This window comes from Nycticebus coucang, chromosome 21, assembly GCF_027406575.1.
Source record: "Nycticebus coucang isolate mNycCou1 chromosome 21, mNycCou1.pri, whole genome shotgun sequence".
Taxonomy (NCBI): Eukaryota; Metazoa; Chordata; class Mammalia; order Primates; family Lorisidae; genus Nycticebus; species Nycticebus coucang.
The window spans coordinates 60,140,891-60,164,126 of NC_069800.1; the positions used below are offsets into that span (position 1 = coordinate 60,140,891).

Here is a 23,236-nt window from a genome sequence, read left to right on the forward strand (position 1 = left end):
TTTTGCATATGGGAGGAATGTGCATCTTAATTGGCTGTAATGAACAATTTGGTAGATTGTTTAATGGCCATAAATTCTTCCTCAGTATCTGCACTCATTTTCAGCATGATCCACCCTTCTCCCACCCAGAAGTTGTCTTTTTGTCTATCACTTTAACTTGGAATTTGAACCTGCAATATGATTTTGCTGCTGAGGTATCAGTCAGTTTGACACAGACACAAGGTTTTGTGCATTAGGGCTGTCTTCTCGCAAGGCAGCTGCAACAGAGTACGTGCTATTTTATCTGTGAAGGCATATGAGGAAAAGGCCCCGAGAAATGAGAAAATCACCTGGAGAAAGACCGAGAGATTGCCTTACATCCAACATTAAAGGGCACACAGGACAGTGATGCCAATGTTTCTGTTGAATGCAGCTGCTGAGGAATTCCAGAAGATTCCATGAGAGCAAAATAATCACCCAGCTGTACTCAACCAACTCGCAGAGCCATGAGAGATGACGCATTGTTATTATTGCTTGAATCGCTAATTTTGGGTCGGTCTGTTAAACAGCAGTACATACTAAGGCACATGCCATTTTTCAAGTTAAGAACATTCAATCTCATTAAATAATAATCATCTTTAATCAGTTTTCAAATTGATTTCAGTTCTAAACAAACTTTCAAATGAATTTTTGGCACTCAAGAAAATTATTCTAAAGTTTATCTGATAAAATAGAATTGCAAATATCCCTGTATGAGAAATAATAAACTAAAAGTATATTGAATAATGTTGCTCTCAAGGTATTTCAAATAATTCCGTATGAAGCCATATTTACATACTAAAATGATAAGATTTGAAAATATAAAAATAACTCTTCAATTTCAAAATTGAATCATAAATTATATTTAATATTAGATAATTCATGCAACAAGTATATACTGAATAACTTCTAATGTAATACAAGTTATTTTTTCCTTTTGTTATAGCTTTATTGAGGTACACTTGACCAGCAATAATAATTGTATGTATTTAAAGAGTATAACATGATGTTTTGATGTATGTATGTACATTGTGAGGGACATATGATGTATTAAATATCTATCGTCTCATCTAGTTGCTTTTTTGTAAGTGGGGAGAATAGTTAAGATCAAGTCTTTCATCAAATTTCAAGAATATACATACAATACAGTTTTACTAACCATTCTCACCATTCTGTACATTAAGTTTCCAGATTAGTCCTTCTGCATAACTGAACCTTTACATCCCTTCACTAATATCCCCTATTTCCCACACACCTCAGCCTCTGGGAACCACCGTTTTACTTTCTATTTCTATGAGTTTGAATTTTTTTAGATTTTACCTATCAGTGAGATCATACATTCCTTCTTTTTCTTTCTGTTTCTGGTTTATTTCACTTATCATAATGTTTTTCGAGGTTTATGTTGTTGCAAATGGCAAGATGTCTTTTTATAAGGCTTAGTAATATGCACATAGGTGTGTGTATCTCCCACAGTTTCTTTATCCTCTCATCAAAGCCACCATGAGATGTCACCTTCTTCCTGTTAGAGTGGCTATTCCCCCAAAGACAAAAGACAACAAGTCTTGGCAAGGACATGAAGAAAAGGGAATCCTTGCACACTGTTGGTGGAAGTATAAATTTGTAGAAAATTGTAGAGAGGCTCCTCACAACACTAAAAACAGAGGTTCTGTATGATCCAGCAATTAACTTCTGAGTATATACCCAAAGGATGTGCCATTGGTATTCTTGGAGAGGTATTCGAACCCCCATGTACATTGCAGCATTATTAACAGTAACCCAAGATGTGAAAACAGTGTGAATGTCAGTTGTCAAATGCACAACAACATAGGTTTGTTTTTTTGTAGCTTTTGGCCCAGGGCTGTGTTTGAACCAGCCACCTCCACCCTATGGGGCGGGTGCCCTATTCCTTTCAGCCACAGGCGCTGCCCTATAACATACAGTTTTTAAAGCACTTTCTTAACTCTCTTTTGAGGTCTTGGCTAGTGGCTGGTCAGTTCTCTTTCTTAAGCAGATACATGTGGGTAACTTACAGGTCTCTATGGGTTCTCACATGCTTAGAGAAAAAGTCCTTGTTGCCTGTGGTCCAGGTAGCAAAAACTAGGGACAGTCCCTGTGTCCTCAAATCCTCTAAATTATTCAAATTAGCCAGTGCACAGGCAACCTACAAAACCTACCTAAGCCTACGCTGCTTGCCGTCAATAAGCTGCTCCCTAGCACCCCAGATTGTTATAATAGGGCCCCCGGGTGCTCCAGCCCGGCAGCCCTCTATCCTCTGGAGTTGTAAGTAACAAAGAATTCTGCTTTTCATCAATCCAAATGCCAGTTTCTTAACATGCCCCACCATCAACAAAATCACGAAACCTTATAAAATAGCCACTTGCCAGGAAGTTTTTATGTTTTGAAAGCATAACGTGGAACAAATTAACCAAAATTCCTTCCGTTAAATAGCTTTCCTCCTCATGGATTTTGAGGCAGATGAAAACTTGGGAGAATATTTCTATCGTACCCTATCATAGAAAAAAGTTTTCTGTCATTTACATAAAAATAAAGGTGAATAAGAAAAAAATATAAATACTCCAAAAGAAAATTGAAAATGACAATGAGAAAGTTATTTGGCGCAACTTTAAAAAGTCAAAAATCACAGGAAAAATGTCAATGTAAACACAGTAAATGGAGAAGGTTCATGTTTAACTATTTTCTGTTAAACTGATCATTATTATGAAAATAATACAAACTATCTGCAATGGTTCTTAATTAAAAAATTTAGAAAATTAAAGTAGATAAATTTGGAAAAGTAAACTTCATTGTTCGCTCTTAAGAACTGTGACTACAAAAAAACCTGTAGTTTGTTTCATTCTAAAAAGGGATGAGTTGATAAATTTTATTGTGTATATTTATTTTTAAATAAAAAAATTAAAACATAAAACAAATCTTAGGCCAGTTAAGTCCTTTTTATTATCAATGCAGTGATGATAAAAATTAGGTAAAGGAGAATTGGTACTTCCAGCTCAGATGTGCAGAGCTCATAAAGCAAAATCTTCTGTCTGCGTTTTCTTTGACAGTTGCATAGACATAGCTTTGAACTGTTCGGATGGAACTTGAATTGATGTGCACCAAGTTACAGCCTTTCCTTCATTGTTCATTACCCTGATGATTACATTATTGACTGAACGCTTAGTTTAATTTGTATCAATAAGCGAAACATCATTTCAATATCTATACATTTATTGCCCCCTTGATGAACATTTTCCTGAGACCAGTTTAAGTATATCCATGTTGTGAGCTGGGCATCCAGTGAATCCTACCGATGTGATGATGGTTCTTGACATTAAATGTTAAATTGCTCAAGCCTCTAATTTGGTTTTCTTTCTTGTTCAAAATAAATTTTTTTTTCCATAATTTCATGGGTGCTATGAATGAAAGTCAATATTTTGGTAGATAGATTTGGAAAAGTAAACTGTATTTTTCACCATTAAGAACTGTGACTCTTCCTTTATGGGGGCAAGACATGATTGCAAGAGGGACTTTACCTAACAATTGCAATCAGTGTAACTGGCTTATTGTACCCTCAATGAATCCCCAACAATAAAAAAAAAAAAAAAAAGAACTGTGACTCTTCAAAAAAACTGTAGTTTATTTCATTCTTAAAAGGGATGAGTTGATACATTCACTGCGTTTTCATCAGTCTCATAATCCTTTCACTTACATTTCTTACTTAGCCCTTGCAGTAAAGTTGAAGGAGGTGTTCTCATTTTGTGAATGTGGAAACTGAAGCTCAGATTGTGTCAACGTCTTACTCCCAGTCACTAAGTAATGGATGGAGAATTGCACCTGTCCCCAAACCAATACTTCTACTTTTCGACACTGCTCTTCATTTGCTTTGAGTGTATTGGAATCACTCAGACAACCAGTTAAGAGCAGGAGGTAACTCGAGGATACTAGACAGTGAACCAAACTCTTCAGAATGAGGCAGGTCCTAGCTGTGATCTGGTGAGATTAGCCCAAATCCCTCTGGATTGAATCCACTAACTGGAATGAGCATAAAGGTGAAATTTAGTCTAGGTTAGTGTTATTAAGCCAGGTCCAGCTTAATTAGCTGTTTCTAAGAAGAAGCTCCTTGGGTGTGTTTGGGACAAGAATCATTCAGAAATAGCAATCTATTCCAGTTAATGATTTAACCTCGGACATGAGTCCTATCTCATAGTTTCTGTGGGTCAAGAGAGTCTGGGTACAGGTTAGCTGTGCTCTCTAGATCAGGATCTTACCAGTCTAAGTGTCAGCTGGGCTGGCTTCTCTTCTTCAGGCTTGACTGTAGAATTATCCACTTCCAAACTCACTCAAGTTGCTGCAGAGTAAAATTTTTTGGCATCGTAGGACTAAAAGTCTTGAATAATTTCTGGTTATTGGCCAGATGCCACCTCAGCTCTGAGAGGGGAACTTTGGCTCCTTGCCTTGCAGCCCTGTCCACAAGAGTTTGCTATGTGACAGCTTGCTACAAGGCCACCAGGAGAGGAGGGATTCTTTACTGTCCCAGCAGGAACTCACATGTCATACATAGGTTCTACACATAACAAGGGGGGAAGATTGCAATGTTGAATAACAAGTGCAAATACCAGGGCCAGCAATCATGGCAGCCGTATCAAAGTCTGTCTCCCCTCGAAGGTAAAACAGACTAATTCCCACCTGTTTGTCCCAATGACAAGATACATGTACCATCAGCTTTTCAGTACACTGGATGTTATGTATGCAAAGGGAAGTGATCACCCTCAATTCTTTGACACATTTTTTAAAATTTGGCTGCAGAGACAGTATCCTCTCCATTTTTATTTTCTTTATCTCTGGCTATAGTTCTTTGAACATTGGAGGTCTTAAGGGTTACCAGGGACATGAACATGCCATTTCAAACCACAAAGCCTCCTTCCTATTTCAGTTTGTTGGACCACTTTGCAGGACCCTTCTCCATCTCCCGTGCTTGTTCCTCTCATCCCTGTGAACACGCTCCGCACATTATTTTGTTCGTCTTCACAGCTGTAAATACCATCTACACATGGAATACTGCCAAATTCATATTACAAGTCAAACTTTATTTTTTAATATCCTGCAGCCAACTTCACATCTCCATCTAAGTCTCACAAAAGGCTCTGAAAGTTCCATCCAAAAACAAACTCTTGGTCTTTTCTCAAAATCTGTTAGTCCTTGCCTATTTCAGTAAATAAGAAATCATTTCTTTCAGAGTTCAGACCAAACAAAACAAAATCTCTTTTCTTATTCTTGAATTTTTTTCTCTTTCTATCATAACTTACATGCAGTTGGAAAGCAAATACTTTGCTGGCTCTACCTTCAAAAGACATCTAAAATCTGACCACATCTTACTGCTCCTACTGCAAAGATTCTGATGTAATCTATAAACATCTCCTATTTGGGCTCTTGTGGTACCTCTTAGGGAATTTCTGATTTTCTACCCTTGTCTTCCTACAACAGGAAAATGATGACTGTGTAAAGCTCTTCCGATGCAGGCAGTCCTCTGTTCAACACATTCCACACATGATTACAATTTAAGAGAAAGAAACCAAATGCACAGTTTTACCTACATAAGTTTAAATGATTTCATTCTCTGCTGTTGTCACTATCTCTCCTTATTGCTCCTTTCTTGGCCCACTCTTCTTTAACAAAACTGGACAGAAGCACACTTCTGCCTTAGAGATTTTTGCACCTTCTGTCTCTTCTATCTAGAAGGCACTTTCCCAGATATCCACGTGACCTGCTGTTATGTCTCTTCAAAGTCTTTAATCAAATATCACCTCCTGTAGGGAGCCGTTCCTGTCAACTCCATCTACATGAACCACCACCCCATTTATCTCCCGTCCTTGTCATATTTACACCCATAGCACTTATGGTGTGACAATCAATTTCACTTAGTAATATATCTCTGACTTCATTATATTTTCACCTCTGAAAGGGTATATATTTTTGTGATTTTTTGAACTTTTGCATCTTCAGTCCTTTCTGGTTTCAGACATAATTCAATATTTGTTGAGTAAATGAAGGGACTAGGTCAATTACATTGACTGATCTCAAAGGTAAACCAACTATGCATTTTTGGATCAATTCCACTTGGACCTGATTTGTCAACATTTTTATATATGGTTGTATAAGATTTGCTAACTTTTTATTTAGATGTTTTGCATCTAAGTTTGTGAGAAGCTAAAACTTTCATACACTGTTCATGAAAGCATCAAATAATACAATAGATTTGGAAAACATTTATTTTATAATCTATCCATTCTAATCCCACATATTAACGAAAAAAAAAAAGAAGAAAACATAGGATGGGACAAATGCTTGCACATAAATATCCATAGCAGCTTTATTTTTAATTGTAAAAAATTAGAAATAACTCAAATTCCCATCAATTAGTCAATTGCTAACAAATGTTGGTACATCCATATAATGGAATATTAATCAGAAATAAAAAGGAGAATATTGATATATGCTACAACTGGGATACAAATAATTCTGAGCCAATGAAGCCAGACCAAAAAACTATATATTGAATGATTCCACTTATATGAAATCCTAGAAAATGTAACATGAATAATGATAGGAACAAAATTTGTGGTTGCCTGGAGACATAGTGATAGAAGGGGTGAGAGAAAGAAATTAAAGAGGGGTGCAAATTAATTTTTAAACATGATGGAAATGTTCATTGTCTGGACTTACAGGTGTGTAAGTAACAAAATGTGGCCATTTACCCACAAAATGTGGCCATTTACACACTTCAAATATAAGTCATCTTATTATGTGTTACTCAGACCTCACTAAAGCTGTTTTTTTACAAGGAGAAATAAGGTAATTCCTGCAGTACAATTTCATCATATCCCGATCACAGACTATCACTATCTACTGAAGAATTTACCAGTGTAGCGATGCATTCAAAAGACCGTAATTTTTGTATCCCATGTAAGTTATATTCTGCTTTTGTTTTAGTTCAATTTAGTGATAATGATGGTTAGGAGTATAAATCAGCTAATTCAAAACTATATGTTGTTTTGTTGAAATGGTCATTTAAAAATAATTAGAATGAGCTAGAAACTTTCACATTACCTCAGTATTGAATTTTTTCTAGCTCACATTAGTGCAATATCTAAGCAGGAGCAGATAGAATAATAAAATCATATTTATTATAGCTGGCTTTCTCCACTACTTCTTTATTAGCCCAGTAAAATTGAAGAGTATGGAATAATATTGAACCTGAATTGTCAGTGAGTATACAAACTACCATTTAAAAATCTCTTTCCCCATATTTATTGATCATAGAAAATGTGTACTTTCTGCCAGAAGGTACACGTAGATGTATGGTGTGAGCAACACATTAGATATTGTCTATGATTTATCCCTCTCTGGTTATACACTCAAGGATATTGTCAACAAAACATGCATCGGAGAGGACAACTTCTCTCCTTCAAGAGGGACATTTCATGATGCTTTCCAATTTGTATGATGAGGCCCAATCTCAGATTCTTCTTTGGCTATGATTTTTGATTTTATAACATGAACACAAACTATATTATAGGAATGAAGTGAAAATAGACATTGTAATAAGAAGTGAGGTGTTCGGGAAAAAAAAAATTCAATGAGCAAATAGATCTTTGGGTGGAATCCAAAAATAATTTATCTGCTTTAGATATTCTTGTCTCAAGCTCCCTTGAATCAAAATGTCTGCATGTGCAATTGCAAAGATATGGAATCTGCCTAAGTGATCATCAATCCATGAGTGGATAAAGAAAACGTGATCTATGTATATGCATGCACCATGGAGTACAACGCAGCTATAGAAAGCAATGGAATAACAACGTCACCTGCAGCAATGTAGATGGACTTGGAGAATATTACCCTAAGTGAAGTATCTCAGGAATGGAAAAACCAACACCACATGTTCTCATTAACAAGTGGGAACTAAATGCTGTGTACGTATGGTCAAAAAATTGGTGTAAAGAACACTGGAAACTAAGAAGGGGGCAATGTAGGAGGGGTGTAAGGGATAAAAACTTACCTGTTGGGTACAATGTACACAACTCTGATGATGGGCGCACTAAAAGCCGTGACTTTAGCTTTATAAAATCCATCCTTGTAGTAAGAACATTTGCACCCCCTACAAATAGAATTACCATATGATCCAGCAATTCCACGACTGGAAATTTATCCAAAGGAAATGAAATGAGCATGTTAAAGAGACATCTTCACCCCATGCTGGTTGCACAGGGCTAATCACAGTGATCAAGACAGGGAGTCCACCTAGGAGTCCAACCACAGAGGGATGGAGAAAGAAAGTGTGGCGTGTGCACACAGTGGAGTACTATTCAGCCAGGAACAGGAACAAAATCCTGTTACGGCAACAGGAACAGAACTGCAGGACATCGAGTTATGTGAAATAAGCCAAGAACAGAAAGTTAAACACTGCATGTCTCACTCTTGTGATGAAGCTAAAAAATTCATGTCATAAAAGTAAAAAGTAGAACAGAAGATACTAGAGACTGAGGAAGAGGGGAAAGTGCAGATAGGGAGAGATTTATTAAAAGATATGAAATTGTAGCTAGCTAGGAGGAATAAAGTCCAGTCTAGGGTTCTCTGGTGTTGTAGAAAAATTATAGTTAATAATAATACGTAGTTTCAAATAGCTACAAGGAGGACATTGAATATTCCTAACACAAAGGAATGATAAATGTTTCGAGATTATGGATATCCTAATTACCCTGATCTGATCATTATACACTGTATGTATCAAATCATCACTGTGAACTCCATAAATATATACAATTACATGTCAATTAAAAGTAAAACATTAAAAATTCCCCATCCAATCATATTGGACACTCTACTGATATACACAGAAGAAAATATATCTTTTTAAAAGTTCATAGATCATTTTCTGACAAGCCATCTTAAGTTCCACCTGGACATTCTACATGCTGGTCTCTGCCTGGAATACCTTCCTCTTCATGGGACCAGTGCTCTATAGAACCGGGACATACCATCCAAATAGAAAATAACATTGTGTACAGTAGGCCCCTTCCCACTGTGTCCTGGAGCCCTGTGAGATTATCTCACTGAGCCAGCCCCCCACTCACCCACTATTTCCTTTACATCCTGCAAGTGTTAGCTTACATATTAATTCTTCCAGGAAGCCTACCCAGAACCTTGCCTGGTTAGGTTAAATATCCTTATCACTCGCCTAGCAACCAATCATTTTTGGTATAACATTTATTAAAGTCAAAATTAAATAATAACGATTATTTTTAAAAATTTTCTAATAATACGGTCTCTTCTGGAAATAGAGGATGGGCTTACTTCTTTAGGGCCTCCTCATTTATGTGTGAGAAACTGGACTTTTTCTGAGGACAAAAAGCGAATAAAATGAAAATATATATGTGAGAGAGAGATGGCTTGAATTTACAATCAAATCAAATCAATCATCAATCAAATCAAATCAAATTTACAATATGTGACTCAGCTTGAGTGTGGGGACGGACAGGAGGGGCTCAGGAAGAACGGAGCAGACACGGAGGCCAGTTAGGAAGAATGCCAGGAGGAGGAGCCTGGTGGCATCCTGACATAGCAATGAGGGAGAGGGAATGAGGGAGACAGGCTGAGATCAGAAAGTGGATGGACGTGGGGAAGGAGAAGAAAGGACCAAAGATTCTGGAACATAGACTTAGAGTCGAATGTTCAGAAATGGAATGCAGAGAAGAGGCTGATTTCTGGGACAGTGGTGCATTGGGCAGTCAGCACTGTATCATCATATGCTTAATTAAAACCAAATTAAACATTTTAATGAAGTAGATGATGGTGCAGTCCTTCTGAACATGTGGAATCTTGACTCATGCATCAGCATCTCCCTGGAAATGCAAATTATCAGGCCCTCCAGACCTGCTAAATTAGAAACCTGGGGGGCTGAAAGAATCTCAGATGTGTGACATGTGTTATAGTTCTTCTGCACGGGGGGCTGAGAGAGTCTCTGCCCTGTGATTTTAGCAGATTTCTAGGTGATTCTGCCACATGTTGCAGTTTACGAACAATGACCACAGTACTTCTATGTTCAGATGTAAGTAACAGCCACTGAGACCTTAGCCAGGTTATGTGATCTTTCGAAATATTCCTTTCCTTCTTATGTAAAATCAAGCTTGCAAGCCTTAAATTAGCTAAAGCATGTAACATTACAAATTATCACATGGCAATAGTGCTCGATTTTGAGGGGGTGCATTAAAAATGTATTTGTGCCACCACATTCGGAAACCAATAGAACTGACTCCCTTGCTGTCTGTCAGGAGAACGGGTACATGAAGAAAACCAAATCAAGGTTTCAGCAGGAGAAGAGCTACACACTCATCCCCTTGTCTTTCCATGGTCTAATCATAGCCCCAAAGACCAAAGTAACTTTTTGGTAAGGTAAAGGATTAGAAGAATGCGTAATTATTTTTCATGAAAGTACAGGAAAGTTGATATTAAAGGCTTTTAAAGGGACAAATCTCAGCACGTTGCACTTTTATATATGAAAGTGATAGACTGGGCAGAGCTGGAAAGAGCCAGGATCCATGAGACTGGCACTTTGATTAGAGGAAGGGCTCCTGGAATCTAGTTAGGTATCTGTCCTTTCTTCTTTCAATCTCATCCTTGAAAGTTGCCCATTTCAGACCAGCCCTGTTTGCCAATTCTCGACTACAAAGAGTTGGAAGAGGGTATCTCAAGACAGCCCATCTTCTTCAATCATTTTAAAAGAAACTTCGATAAAAGCAATGCTGTGAGCAGGTACATTTTAATTCATCGTTAACAAAAGAAGCCATCTTCACTCTGCATGGCCAAATACCAGGCCATTAAAAAAAAAAAAAAAAAGAGCATCTGTGATAGGAGACGCTAGGCATGGCTGCGTGTGTGAGGATAACTGATTGGTAAAAATAAATTGAACACGAAAATATTAATGCTTTGCAAAAATGGAACAAAAAATGGGGAAAGAATGCGAATTGCTGGAGATAATGGTTGCCATGGTAATTGTTCATCCAGACCCAAACTGTGGTAACTCAGGTAAGAGTGATTGAAAATGAGAGCCCCTACTTAGTAGCCCTTCCCCGCGATGATTTCACTGCAGCTGCAAGCTTCCCTCAGTAAGGGTGACTCAGTATCCCTCCCTCAGCCTATGGACGCCGTGGCACCATTAAAATTTGCTAAATAAGGAACAGGGAGTTAGCAGGTAGTTTCTGAAATCATCTTTGTTTGCTAAATATATCAGACATTCCAACATGGAGTGATGTGAGTTTTCTGATGCCCACTCCCTGCAATAATAAACATGTTTCCTTTACTGAAAGCATGTCATGGTGGGATTTTTTTTAACCAGGGTTACAAAAGGCTGGATTGGAAGAGGAAGCTGGGTTTCCTTTCCTCTGACTGGCTATCGATGGCCGTGTCGCCCACGTAATCATCCATCTGTTTGAGAGGGAGTGGGTGCTTAAAGCGTCATTTAAATGAAATGCACCTGTTCGTAGAAAAGCAAGCATTATCTAATTTTGCTTTTACTGACTCTGTGGGTGTGCATTTCTTTCATAATCAAATTACTCGGACTCTAGGCTGTCCAAATTCATCTTGGCAACTTCCCTATGTCATTCTTTGGATAATCTTTATAAGCATGAAGACTATTTGGGGGAGGAACACTAACGAAATTAAACAAATCATGTAGGATAAGAAAGGGGTTTTGAAGGAGAGGAGAGGCGCAGAAAAGGAAGTTGCTCGCTCTGCTAAATTCTGTACCTGTGTTTTAGGATCCTTTCATCTGGTATGGTTGGTTGGTGAGAAATGTTAACATTTGCATTTCAAGGTAGAAAAAGCTTTAACCATGGCCAGTAACCAGGGCAACTTAATGAGAAGTTACAGCAGTTGGATTTGTTACAACTTGTTTTCGACAGTAGCCAGGCAGCAGAAGGCTTTGTGCACACAAACACAGCCGGCACCTCACTGGTTAGGTATCACATCTAATTACGTAGAACCCCAAAAAACTTGTGCTAATGATATTTCTATGCCAGGAGAGTTTGAGAAATTTCATTCCAATTTGGATTTTTTTAAACTATAGGAATTGCCAGAAGTTATACACCCAAATAAAACAATTAACAGCGGTCTCAACCACACCCAGCCTGTTTTATCACTGAAACCTTACCATGGCAGCATGAGGTTTTCTACTGCTGTTTCAATAAATGACCTCACACATGGGCTTGAAACAGCACCCATTTATTATCTCACGTTTCCGGAAGTCTGATGGCTAATAGAAGTCTTGGCTAAAATCAAGGTGTGCAGTGTTTTGGGTCCTAACTGGACAGTCTAGAGAAGAAGTCTAATGTCAGCTCATTGAGGATGTTAACAGAATCTAGTTCACTGTAGTTAGAGGATGAGGTCCAGTGTCCTCCCTGGCTGACATCTGGGACCATGGTTAATTAAGTCTCTGAGTAGCAGCAGAGTATCAAATCCTTCCTCTGCTTGGAATCTGTAACTTCTGCTACATGTCTTCACCTCCAGCTGCCAGCAGTTTTCTGCATTTAAAGGCTCGTGATTAGGCCGGCCACAGTGGCTCACGCCTACAATTCTAGCACTCTTGGAGGCCCAGGTGCGTGGATTGTTTGAGCTCAGGAATTTGAGACCAGCCTGAGCAAAAGTGAGACTTCATCTCTGCTAAAAATAGGAAAGAAACTAGCCACACTTTGTAGCAGGTGCCTGTGGTCTCAGCTACTCTGGAGGCTGAGGCAAGAGGATCACTTGAGCCCAGGAGTTCGAGGTTGCTGTGAGCTATAATGCCATAGCCTTCTATGCAGGACTCTCTCTTTCAAAAAAAGGGGAGTGCTCTAGATGGGACCAACCAAAATAATGCAGAGAATCTTTGTTTTTCCAGGTCACTGATTAATGCACTTAATCATGTCTGCAAAGCTCATTTGCTACGTTGGATCACGTATGTTCAAGTTCCAAGGATTAAAAGGTTGGTTTTTTTTTTTTTGAAGGGGGGGCATTATTCTACCCACAAAAGGTGGTGAAATATCATTATCTTCATTTTACAAAAAGAAGGCACTAGTTAAGAGTGGTTAAGTGACCCGCCAGAGGTAACACAACTAGTAAATGGCCAAACCTGGGATTGATTGCTGTTCTGACTCTGAAACCAATTTGTCAATGAAATCCTGTTTGCTTGCTTCTTTCTTTCTTTCTTTCCTTCCTCCTTCTTTTCTTTTCTTTCTTTCTTTTCTTTTTTTTTTTTTTTCCAGTTTTTGGCTGGGGCCAGTTTGAACCCGCCACCTCTAGCATATGGGGCCAGAGCCCTACTCCTTTGAGCCACAGGCGCCGCCCTGTTCCACACATTTTTACTGAGCACAAGACTGCACTAGACTTGGGAGTATTGAGATGAATAGAACTTACTATTAATTTGGGAAGATGGACAATAGATGGGCAAATACATGAAGAAGAGGATCCTCCCAGAAAAAGAGTGAGACGGATAGGGTCGGCCATGGAGGTAACATCTGAGATTAGAGCAAAGAGGGAAAACAAATCTGGGGGAGGAATCTAGGGGGAGGGAAAAGTCAGCGCAAAATCCCTGACCACCTGTCCAGGGGACATCATGGTAACTAAGACATTCTCCCTGGCTCAGGAATCTTACAGGCTACCCCAAAGCCCAGTCATTAGGGCAGTGCCTGGGTTTTTAGCTGGGGCTGGGTTTGAACCCACCACCTCCAGTATATGGGGCCGGAGCTCTACTCCTTTGAGCCACAGGTGCCACCCTGCCTTCTTTTCTTTAACATCTAAGTACAGAAAGCTTAAAATCTTTGAGCGGGCAGAGATAAGTCATGGCTAGGTAAGTGCGCTAAAGAACAACAATGATTTTCATTTTAAAAGGAGGAAGAATGAGACAAGCATTGCATCTTTCATGGGTGAGAATTAACTTTGAATTTGGTTCATCGTTATTATACAGCTTTTTATCTCAATGAGAAAATGTGTTCAGGTTAGTCAACAATGGCCATGATTATATGAGAAAGAGACTTCAAGACGAGGACCAATAGTTATGATTTCTCTATGGTCAATAGTTCTTAAATGCGGCCTAAGGACTCAAAGGAATTTAACAAGTAGGCTGCAAGGATCTATTACTTTGTATTTTGTATTCCAATTTTAATATGTGTACATTTGTTGCCAGGGAAGGATGGCCATAGGTTTTATCAGATCTTCAATAATCTTAATCGAATTTATAAGCTTTAGATGTTCTTAATATTTAAAAAGAATATTTATAGAAAGAAAGAAAGATTCTTTATAAAAGATTAAGGACCACAGCTCTGGTCTCTGCTGATGAGTGACCATGGAGTCCTCTAAAAGCCACTCTCAGTCTGCACATCAGAGCAATGGGATTGAGAAAACAATGGGAAATTTGGAAAACTATGCAAAATTTAAACTATTCAAAGAGGTTTCATGAGATCTCCGCTTTTCCGTACCATGACTAGGCAGTCTGAATTTAATTGAATGTCAATCTCTACTTCTACTAGTTAAGTGTTGATAGGTTTCCAATACAGAACATTCGGAGCCCAGCAAGCCTGTGGTTTAAAGTACCTAAAATGTTCAATAATCACAGTATGATTTGATTTCTCCCCACTTGTCTCTTTAGAGTCAGAAAGGTAAACATTCCAGGCTACTTTTTATCTCAGCTTAAACCTAGTGAGGCCGTGGCCATCTCATTTTTGTATGAGATTTGTTGCACAGGGAAGAGTTTTGTTCCTAGCAACTCAATTATTTTTAATGATTTACACAAGGTAATTACTGCTGATAGATATTCAAATTCTTAGAACAAGAAAATATTTATTTCCAGTGTTACAACTTCCATGCATTGAAGCGTTTGCTAATGATCAGATGTCACAGACAGAGAATCATGAAGAATTGTGGGAAGAGACTAAAGGGAGAATAGGGATTTAATCATCAAACAGATAAAGCTTTCTTTTTTTAAAAATGAAATTCATACATGAAAGCAGAGGTAATCTGAGTGTGCTGTCCAAGTCGAAGATTCATAGTTGAATGTCAAAGAAACTGAATTCATAACGACTTAAGCAAAGAAGAGATTTATTCATTCACATGACCTGAAAGTCCAGGGTGGCTTATGCTTCAGGTATGGATGGTTCCAGGGGATCTACGGATTTTTGAGAAAGCAAGTCTCTTTTGCTATCTCCCTTTTTTTTTTTTTCTGGATTAATATGAGGGTATATATGATTAAGTTACATTGCTTGCATTTGTAAGTGTTAGATGGAGTTGAGTCCTTCACCTAAGAAATGTGCCATATACCCCTACATTGTATCCATTAGGTGAGAACTTGCTGAACTCCCACCTCCCATTTCCCTCTCACCCCTCTTAAATTGATTTGAATTGTGTTTTTCCCTTATGTGGGCCTGTAGTTGTTGATCTGCTAGTTTCAACATAGTATTGAGTACATGGCTTAGGACAGGCATCCTCAAACTTTTTAAACAGGGGGCCAATTCACTGTCCCTCAGACCGTTGGAGGGCCAGACTATGGTTTAAAAAAAAAAACAAACTATGAACAAATTCCTATGCACGCTGTACATATCTTATTTCGAAGTAAAAAACAAAATAGGAACAAATACAATTCACACCACTTCATGTGGCCTGCAGGCCGCAGTTTGAGGATGCCTGGCTTAGGAGATACTTGAGTTAGAATAATGTTCTCCAAATCCATCCAGGTATATGCCAATCAACACAAGAATAGATTAATAAACGGTGGTACATGTATACCATGGAATGCCATTCAACCGTAAGAAAAATGGAGTCGTTTGCTATCTCTTTGTCTGTTGGCCCCTACAAGGGCCAGTTCTGTCCACATGATGCCTCCCTGGTAGCTACAGATTTATTTTGTAACTCAAAAATATAAGTGAGTGATATAAGTGAGCCCTCTTTTTGATTGTTTCCTCTGAAGTCCTATAATTAAGTTTCACTGGTATATTTTGAGTAAAATATACCAGTAAAACTTTTATATGCATAAAAGTCCCAAGACCCAATTAATATGCTTAAAAGATGAAATCCTCTAATTTGCATGGCACCAAACAGGAAAACCAAGGCTCTTTTTCCGGACAAACAGAACAGCCAAGAATAAGAACCATCTACTACATTGTACTTAAAAATTAGCCTATAAAAACCATGCTGAGTTTTTATTGAATCAGCACATATTAAAAATCATAGGGACTTTGAATCTCCTGTTTCAAATTTTTCTTTTCACAGATGTGAATTTTGAAGCAGAAATGACTTCAGAGGCTTGTCCAGGTGCATAGCAAGAAAAAGAGCCAGAAGAGGAATCTGGGACTCAATTCTTTCATCAGATTGTGCAGGGATAATGTATAAATTGATAGATAGGACATAGCTATTATATTTTATCTTGAAGCAGATATGTCCTTTTCTTTTTCTTTCTGCCACTTAAAAAATATGTTTTGGAGCACTACTGTAACCCCAACTTTCCCCACCAAACTATTTACTGAATATATTTTGATAAGCAGCTCACGTGCTAACTATGTCACTTGGATTGGAAATTAAATTAAAGATAACATCTTCTAGAGGGGGAGAAAGGCAATTAACAAAAACAACAAAAAAGTAAATTATGACAAGGGCTTTGAGGCAAATGATAGGGCAAGATCTAATTTAGGAAAGATGGGGGTATTCAAAAATTATCCTGAAGAATAAGAATTAGCCCCCACAGAAAGCCAGGAGAAAGAGTATTTCAGGGAAAAGAATTTTGAGAAGGGCTGAGTCTAGGTGTTCATGAAACTAAAGTTTGGTTAGATCTTAGAGAAGGAGGTGACTAATTTTGTAAACATCTGTGGTTTTGTAGGCTCCCTGACCTTGGCTGCTCAACTCTGCTATTGTAGCATGGAAGCATTATAGGCAATGTGCAAACAAAGGAGCGTGGCTGTGTTACAATAAAGTTTTATTTATAAAACAAGGGATAACACAATTTGTGCACCCCTGGCATAGAGATTGAGAGGGAGAGACAAGACATTGGAGGAGAAGGCAGGGAACTAGAAGACTGAGAGGCCAACATCTCAGTATAGAATTAGCCTTAGCTCCGAAGCATACAGATTTTTTACTTAAGAATATTATGATTTTAACAGAGGCTCTTTTACTTTAAAAAAAATTATCATTAACATTTAAATAACAGGTTATGCTGGAGACTGTTTCCCTGGTATGGTTTGGGGATGACAAAAGATGCCCCATCCTTGGTTCCCCGTATATCTTCTTTGTACGAGGTCCTCTCATTTGACTGCAGATTCTGTCATGTTTTAGGGTTGAATGCTAAGTGTGGAGAATTACAGGCAAATAAAATGACAGTAAAAAAACTCACCATGAAAATATATGATTGCTCTTGGTGTGTCAGAATGGTGACTTAGGGAAAGGTCCGTGAATGTCACCTGGGATTTTCCTGAAGTGAAATGTTGAATAAATTCAAGACTATCTTCTATTTTTTGTTTCAGATCATTTCATGTGACTTATATTTCAGTAGTGTGGTGATATTTTTCTGACCATAGTCATACCACATTGGAGAAAGGAATCAAAAACATCTGGTTTTTTGAAATTTTAAGTTTGAAGCAGAAAAATATTCATATTTACCATGGAAAACACAGGAAGGGTGAAATAAAAAAAAAACAAAACAAATAAAAAAAAACCAGAAGAGACTTAGATGCACTGTAATCAAAACTAAAAGATTTAAAACAATTAGGGACCCCTAGTTCATTCGGAAACTTCTTACAAGAGAGAAATTGCTGGTCCACATTTCCAAGATTCTTCAATCATGTCAAAATATGTCCTGATGATCAGTGGTTGAGGCTGATTGGTACACTCTGCCACTCTCCTCTTTAGTAGTTTTAGGAGAAAATGAAACAATACCCATGTAAAAAAAAAAAAAAAAACCTAGAACATTCATCAGCTGAAAATTGCTCATCAAAAGCATTGTTGTTCTGATATTGTTGAAACGGGTTTATTTCTCGAAAAGGAATATCTTCCTCGGAAGCAGGAAAGTTGAGTCTTTTGTTGAGAAAGTTTAAGCAGACAGACATGGTGGAGTCCTATTTGCCCCACCCCGATTCTGTCACATTAAAGGCCTTTCCTTACTATCTGTTCAATGATGTTCTCTGAAGTTCAAGAGGAATTTAATTTCGGTTGTCTCGAAATGTATGTTTTCTCGAAAGCCTAAAATGTATGATTGTAATTCATCATGAAATATCTTAATGGATGCTTGATTAGTAGAAAATTGAACTCATGTTGTATTTGGTACTGTGGGTTTTCAAGTATACTGTATCTCAATGTTATTTTATTTAGTAATATTCTAAAGTAACTCGCCTTTCCCCCAGGGAACAGTAATACATATTTATTGATTTGGAGAATAAAATGGAAAGATTGGAGAAATATAAAACACCACATAACAATGTCAACTGTTGTAACATTTGATGTAGATTCTATCAGCCTTTTTTTTTTTGTGGTTTTGGCCAGGGCCAATTTTGAACCCACCACCTCTGGCATATGGGGCCGGTGCCCTACTCTTTTGAGCCACAGGCACTGCCCTCTATCAGCCTTTTTTTTCTTTTTAGTTGCATGTGCTTTTATGAAAGTGTCCACAAAATTTTTCTCAAGTTTGCGTAACACATATTGTGTTGTACATTTACTTTTATGAACTATAATAGAAACTGAATTTTCATTAACATTTTATAACATTTCTTTCTTTAAATAGTGGCAGTGTTATGGTTGATAGATAAAATAATATTGTATTAGAATTGATTATTGTTTTCAATGTTTTGCTATTTAAAACATTTTAATAAGTGCTCGCTTCGGCAGCACATATACTAAAATTGGAACGATACAGAGAAGATTAGCATGGCCCCTGCGCAAGGATGACACGCAAATTCGTGAAGCGTTCCATATTTTTAAAAAAAAAAAAAAAAAAAAAAAAAAAAAAAACATTTTAATAAATGTTACATGATATGTTTTTCAATTGACATTATCTTAACTCCAGAATGCTACCTCTTCTTAAATCTTAAAGACAAATATTAAATGTAAACTTCATAATTTTTTGAATGAAAATACCTAAGAAATACATAGGAAAGGCTGTGTATAAAAGAAAAAACATAAACAATGAAAGAAAATTTGGGAAGTTAAAAACAAAGTTACAGCTATTCCTCTTAGTTAAATAATTGTCTTAATTTCCCAATTTAAGTATAAGTTCATCTTATAAAATTTTATTTAAATATAATACTCCTTATCCTCTTCAACACATAGGAAGAAGGGTCATGAATAGCTAATGCTAAATGGTTAGAATATAGAACTGGAAAAAAGCAAGCTACTGTCTTCATAGAAATCACCAACTTCTTTTGGACAAAACTGGTACTGAATTTTTAAATGTTCATGGTATATAGAGCATTTGCGTTGCAAGGAATAACTATCTGTTAGGGGCCTTGGAACTTAATTAAATGTCCTGAATTATAACTCTCTTCACTAGCTATAAAGATATTTTCCCCTGAGTTCAGTGGCTATTTCAATGCCATATTTTATCTTATAAATTTGAAGGCTCATTTTTGTAAATCAAAGTAACATCCATTTATATGGCATTTTTGCAAAACTTCAATCCTTGGACATTACCTACACTACTGTCAGTACAGATGTAGGTGAACCTGAGCATTTTAATGCAGTCTAAAAAAAAATGCCAGATAATCTGTTTGTGCATTGTTAGATGTAACCATCTCATCATTTACTGGGTGAAGGTCCTTTGTGTCCTTTGCCCTCTTGTCAATAACATTAAGTTACTTCAGTCAATCCACTGCCAACAGTTTTTCATTTGAGAACACAATGATTGTTCTGGGCAGGTCCCATCAACTTCAGTATTACTTTAAAAGCTGCCCCTCAGGTACTGCTTGGAAAATTTAGGGACTCTGCTCTCTGCCAGAGCAATATTTCTTCAGGATAAAATCGAAATCTAGTTTGATACTGAGAAGGGCATTTTAGTTTAATGCCTGTGGAAAATTTGGTGGACAAATCTCCAACAATCTGCAGTTTATTTTCAAATCCCCTAGAGAAGTGACATGGTGCTGCCCCCCACGGTCAGCCACCCACTGTCAGCAGACACTGGATATTTACTGTGAGTTATGCCACATTTAAAAGATAGGCCCTTAGGTTATCACTTCTGGGCCAAACCCAGCTTACTGTTTTTTTTTTTTTGATGAGCAAAGAATAGTTTTTGTTTTTGTTTTAATGGTTGAAAAAAATGAAACAATATTAATGGCATGAAAATGATATGATATTCAAATTTCAATGTCCCCAAATAAAGGTTTATTGTACCACAGCAATCTGTAGCTGCTTCTGGGTCAAAGTAGCTGAGTTGTACAGTGCAAGAGAGACTACTTCAAACCATAAAATATTTACCATCCGACTTTTTAAAGAAAAGTATTGGAACCCATGATGTATATACAACTATATATATTTATGCTGTTTCTATTATATAAGCAACTTTGCATGCCATATTGTAAAGCTTTTATTGCAACTAGTTGCAGTTTTCTAATGTGTTTATATATATGTTAGTGTTAATTTTGGTCATCATTAGAGATGATTTTAATTTTTTTTTCTTCTCAGCATTTTAAAACTGAGCATGTATATTTATGGTATACATTTATATTGATAGTTGTATAGCATTTATATTTATAAATATAAATGTTCTTTTTATAATGACACAAAACGTTGACTTAAACTTTTTCTATCATAAAATTGATAAATTTTTAAGTAGAGAAAAACAGATGACTAAAGAAGGAAACCAAAGCCATTCACAGTCTCTTAATTCACAGAGAACTATTTCAACATGTATGCAAACACACATGCTTGAAAGAAACTAGCAGATGTACATATAGCAGCTTTCAAAAGTGGAGTAACTTATGTGTACTGTTTTTGGAGCTGCTTTTCTCTCCCTTAGGAAGTTATTTTTCTATTATATGTTTCATAGTTCCATTTTTGAAAATTTAAAATACACAGAAAACGAAGACGCATTTGTGTGGGTACCGGTCAGAGGTAAGCGACGTTACAATTGTAGGTTAATATTTTGTGGATGATTCCACCCCTAAGTTATCTTTTTACTCTAAATGCACATTTTTACATATTTATTTTTACAAATATGCATGCAGCCTGGTTGTCCATGGTACTTGACAACTTTTTAAAAATTTAGCATTCCATTATGAACATCTTTCTCTGAAAGGACATAAAATATTTTATGTCATTTTTAATGTTTGGATGTGCATATAAATGTTTCATCTTATAAAGCCTCAGTATCTTTTCATATCAATAAATTTAAGCAAAAAATTAGGGCAACTGAAATGTTTCACAATATCCATTATGCCTTTCATATTCGGGCACAGGAAGTTATCAATAATAAAACTTTTGACAGATGAATTCTTACTACCAGGTTATTGAAATGTGACACCGTGCTGTCCCAGACCTGCAGGCCTTCTCTTCCCTGGCTCCTTCACTGCCCAGCTCCCTACCACTCCGCTTTCAACCCAGATGGCACCTGCTCTGACCAGCCAGGCCACAACTCCCACCCCTGGTCACTTTCTGCCTCGTCACCTTGTTTTATGGCAAATTGATCTTCTGTCCTTAGGAATGCTATTTGTTCTGCCCTCCCTAATCAGAATATAATCACCTCCAGGACAAGAAGCTGTCTTATTTACGGCTCTTCAGTGTTTAGAATAATGCTTGACACACATCGAGTTCAAAAACAAATATTCATTGCCAAGTCAATGGAATAAACGGATGAACAAATATGTTCTTAAGTATAAAAAGGGAATAAAACACGATGTGCGCTACCATTGATGTTTGGTGCACATACACAGGGCAAAGTATATAATTGTAGGTAATTGAAGAGGAGTCGCTCAGAAAGTAGCATTTGAGAGTTTAGAGAATGAGTCAGCAAGGCCAAGAGAGACTCAGGTGGAGAAAACCATTGTTTCTTCTTCTTTTTTCTTTTTGGAGAAAGAGTCAATGAGTTTGAAAAACAGGGAACAGAAAAAAGGGTGCCAGGAGCTTGAAGAGTGATGAGGAGGGTCAGAAAGGATAGGTGAAAGAGAGATTCAGATGCTCTAAAACCATGGTAAAGACTGAATTTTACTCTCAGTGTAGAGGAAAGTACCTGCTTGTTGTAAAAGGATGCTGGTATGACACCCAGAGACACAGACAGAGGTTGTGAACTTACTCTACAAACAGTGAATATGGAAGATTCCACAATTCCACAAAGCAACAGTAAAAAATGGATGTCTCTTGTCATAGAGGGATGACTTCTGGGGACTGCCATTGTCTTTAGGAATTAGAGTTTATCTACTGTTCCAAAAGCACAGGCTGTATCTTCCTGGCCTTTTCTAGCATGCTTCAAAGTTAACTTTCTTTTTAATAATCAATGTCACTTGAAATATTGAATTCATGTCTTGAGAGGAGTCTCTTATTGTCCTGGCAGAGAGGAGATAGTTTGAATTTAACAACTTCTACTAACATTTTCTGTTTGTAACTGTAAGATATTGTTGCTGGATCAAATTGAAACAGAGAAAAGTACCGCCTCTGATAATATAGTTGATTATGAGATATATATGTTTCTATTGCCATTTCCCTATAATTATTACTATTGTTATTAATCAGGTGTATGATGCAGCTACCGCTTTAAAACCTGGTCTACTCACTTTATGATGCAACTGGAATGTTGACGGGACGTGTTGCGCTCACCCTCGGCCACATTTGGTATTTTATTGCATGTGGCCATGTGATAACATTTTATTACGCATCCCAGACACAAACACACTTCAATTCAAATATATTAAATAGTGATACATATTTACTGAGGATTCTCTGGACTATCAAAGGAGAGGTTTTATTGAATTCATCGCAAAACTTAATAGGAAGCAATTTTAAATTCTTCTATTCCCCTAAAAAAAGGAACTACGCCTTATAACATTCTCACCTTCGTTTTCCTCTTGCCTTGAGCACTTGTATTTTTCCTCTAGCTACTTCCTCCCTTATGAAAATATAACAGAGGTTATAAACCTCCCCTGTGGGTTTGAAGAACCTTTAGAATTATGAAAAAATTAAAAAGATATATTATGTAAAATCTAGACTGTTTATGAAGCCTCCTTCTAAA

At 37.2% G+C, this 23,236-nt stretch overlaps 1 non-coding gene across 1 annotated transcript; it reads left to right on the top strand.

The window, feature by feature from the left end:
- The first annotated feature begins 18,893 nt into the window (after positions 1-18,893).
- Positions 18,894-19,000, top strand: LOC128574433 (U6 spliceosomal RNA). Its single transcript, XR_008376784.1, has one exon. It is a non-coding gene; the product is annotated as a U6 spliceosomal RNA (small nuclear RNA).
- Positions 19,001-23,236: the final 4,236 nt, after the last annotated feature.